Source organism: Silene latifolia, chromosome 8, assembly GCF_048544455.1.
Source record: "Silene latifolia isolate original U9 population chromosome 8, ASM4854445v1, whole genome shotgun sequence".
NCBI lineage: Eukaryota > Viridiplantae > Streptophyta > Magnoliopsida > Caryophyllales > Caryophyllaceae > Silene > Silene latifolia.
The window spans coordinates 14,422,209-14,425,998 of NC_133533.1; the positions used below are offsets into that span (position 1 = coordinate 14,422,209).

Consider the following 3,790-nt stretch of genomic DNA (forward strand, 5'->3'; position numbering starts at 1 on the left):
AACCCTAGATCTACATTTATTTCCTCTTCCAAGTTTGGATCTTGTTAATTACATTACTAATCATTCCTTAATTAGACAAGTTCTTCAATTAGTGAGTAATAGAAATTGGGTTGTAAGAAGATTGAAGGTTCCTCCTTCTTTATTATTCTATCCTAATTCCTTTCTTGCTATTTTGAGTTGGTATTACTTCTCTCCTTGTTTACATTTGCTTTTTCCTTTAAGTTTGTTTGATTGTTTATGTTAAATTTGCATCTTTGTTGTTTGATTGTTGTTGTTTTCACTCTTGTTCATTTCCCCTTTGTTCATCCTTGTTATTTTCACCCAAAGATTTAGTCTTTGATTTACTTGAGTTAAAGATTGAATCTTTGAGTTGTTTTTGTTAAAGATTGTGTCTTTTGGTTTAATCATCCTCATTACTAGATTAAATTGTCTTTCTTCATAATTATTGTTGGATTGTTGCATGTTTAGAAGTAGAATTCATCCTTCCATAATGTTTATGCTTAAAGACTCCATCTTTATTGTTAATCTTGCCTTTAGAAACATGATTAGTGAGTAGTCTTCTTCTAGGACTCGGTTTGACCCGGTATGGGTAATTTCACTAATTAAATCTCATTAAGGCTAATTATTTGGGGGAAATTGGTGAGGGTAGTTTAGAGGAATTGCATGCTTAAGGATTGATATTTGAGTAGTGTCGACTTGTGACCCTTGTCCACCAACGGGAGTTGGTTAGGTTGTAAATTGGATACCCGAAATTTGACCTTGTCACCAACTAAGGTTGAGACCGGAAGGGAGAACCGAGGGAGGGTGCCTCTAGACTAGCGTTTGAAATCGACCTCCGGAAGGAGGAGTGGGATGACCCGGAATACGATGGGTACTTAATGACCTTGACCAAATTCTTGACCTCCTTGGAAAAATGCATGTTTTCGCGGTTGTTGGGTTTTGAGTTAGGAATACCGACTTTCGAACCCGGGAGAGGGGTTAGTTGGGGTAGCTAGTGTCCTATTGCGAACCCGGAAGGGAGGTTCTAGGCGAATTAGAGCCATCTCCCCCTTACCTTTCTACCCTTTTTTATTAGCCGAGAGGATTAGCATGTGGAATTACGCATATTCGTGGGAGAACCGAGTTCTAGCCTTTCCCATTATTTGATCTATTCTTAATCCTTTAGCTTGTTCCTTGCTTGTCTAGTTTATAGTCTTTTAAGTTGCTAGTTTAGCGCTAGTTCGTTACAACCTCTCTATTTTATTTCGACTTAGCTAAGCTCGTGAATTAGAACGATTAGTAGTCCACCTACTCCTAGTGGGATCGACCCTCTAAAGTGTACAACGATAAAATCGTGCACTTGCGAGGTATTACTTGATACCATCAAGTTTTTGGCGCCGTTGCCAAGGAGTACGGCTTGATATTAATCGTTTTTGTTCTAGTTTAGACTAAGTCCTTTGTTACTAATCCTTTCTTTCAAGTGCTTAGGTCTTTTGCATGAGTAGGCGATAAAGAAGAGGTCGACCAATACATCCACTTGATCTCGAAATTGAAGCCACGGCAAGAAGACTTAGGCCCTGTTCTTTTGGAATGAAATTGTCTGAATCAATCGAATCAACTTAATGGAGCTGAATCAAATCAATCAATCAACTTAATGGAGTGAATCAATCAAATCAATCGATCGATCTGAATCAATCAATCAAATAAATAATAATAAAAAGATTATATTATAATTAATAATAATAATAATAATAATAAATATTATAATAAAAATAATACCAATAATAATAATAATAAATATTATTATAATATTATTCATTAATAATAATAATATATTAATATAATCTAATAATAATAATCTAATAAGATATATAAAAAAATAAAATATTAATATAATAATAAATAAAGTAATAATAATAATAATATATTAGTAGTATAAATGATAACATTATTAATAATAATATAATATATTAATAATAATAACTAAAAAATAAATAATAATATAATATTATAATAATAATAATAATAATAATAATAATAATAACAATAATAATAATAATAGGTCTAATATAATAACTTATTAACATAATAATATTAAATATAATAATAATAATAAATATGTGATTAATAATATTAATAATGAGTATATTAATAAAATAATAAATATTAAATAATAACTTATTAATATAATAATATTAAATATAATAATAATAATAATAATAAATATGTTATGAATAATATTAATAATAATAAATATATTAATAAAATAATAAATATAATAATAATAATAATGATGATGATGATGATGATGATGATGATGATGATGATGATGATGATGATGATGATGATGATGATGATGATGATAATAATAATAATAATAATAATAATAACAAATGTATTAAATATAAATATAATAATATAAACAATACAAATTAATTATTAATAAATATAATAGTAATATAATAAATATAAAAATAATATAATAATAATAATAATAATAATAATAATAACAATAGTAAATACATTAATATAAAAATAAGAATAAGAATATCAATAAGAATAATAATAGTAATGTTGAAATAAATCAATCGAATCAATCAATTGAATCAATCAATCGAATCGAATCAATCAATCAATTAATTGAATTGAATCAATCGAATCAATCGAATCGAAATGGAGTCGAATCGAATCAATCGAATCGATTAGAATCGAAATTAAGTCCAAAAGAACATGGCCTTAATTCTCTAAGAAGAAGGGGTTTACTAGATACACCACCGATAGAAGAAGGTAATCACCAAGAAGCTACCGAAGTGTTTGAAAATCCTTTTGGGGTTTTAGAAGAAGAACCCAACATCATGGGTGATCCGGTTCCGATAAGAGAGACTATGGCTCCTAAGCACATAGTCAATCCAAGCATCCAAAGGCCAAGAATTCAAGCTAATAACTTTGAGATTAAAAATGCCTTGCTCAACCTTGTTCAAGACAACCAATTTGGAGGAGGTCCCTTGGAGAACCCAAATGATCATCTAAATGACTTCCTTGAAAATTGTGATATGTACAAGTCAAATGGGGTCTCTGATGACGCGGTACGCCTTAGGTTGTTCCCCCGTTCACTTAGGGGTTCGGCCAAGGATTGGTTGAAGAATTGTGACCCGGATTCCTTCAAGACATGGGATGAGTTGACTTCGGCATTTTTGAACAAATATTTCCCACCCTCAAGAACGGCCAAAGTCAAGAGTGAACTACAAAGCTTTACCCAAGAAGAGGATGGGACCTTATATGAGGCATGGGAATGGTATAAGAAGCACCAACGACTATGCCCTCACCATGGCATCTCCGAGGCCGAGCTAGTGAACAATTTTTACAAAGGGTTGACCCAAGACCTTCGGCTTTCATTAGATGCGGGGTCGGGAAAAGGTGCCTTAGACATTTTGGGGCATAAAGCGGCGAAGGAGCTAATTGAGGAGATGGCTTCACGAACTATGGAATGGGGAAGTGATAGTCAATTGAGAAAGGGCAAGAGCAAGGATTCTAATGCGGTATTGAATGTGGAGGTTAAGGGAATGCTAGATGAACTCACCCAACAAGTTGTTTTGCTAAATTCAAAACCTCCAAGCTCCGATATGAGGCAAGTCTTGTCTTGTGAATTGTGTGGGGAACAAGGGCACACTCCCATCGGGTGTCCCTTGATTGCACCCCTCCAAGAGGAATGCTATGAGCAAGCAAATGGAGTTTGGGAATCCACAAGTGCAAGGCAAGGGTTCAATAATAACAACAACCAATTTGGCAATGGAAAAAGAACTCATCCTTT

At 32.5% G+C, this 3,790-nt stretch overlaps 1 non-coding gene across 1 annotated transcript; it reads right to left on the minus strand.

Moving 5' to 3' along the window:
• Positions 1-3,206: 3,206 nt before the first annotated feature.
• LOC141597801 (small nucleolar RNA R71) lies at positions 3,207-3,313 on the minus strand. Its single transcript, XR_012523016.1, has one exon. It is a non-coding gene; the product is annotated as a small nucleolar RNA R71 (small nucleolar RNA).
• Positions 3,314-3,790: the final 477 nt, after the last annotated feature.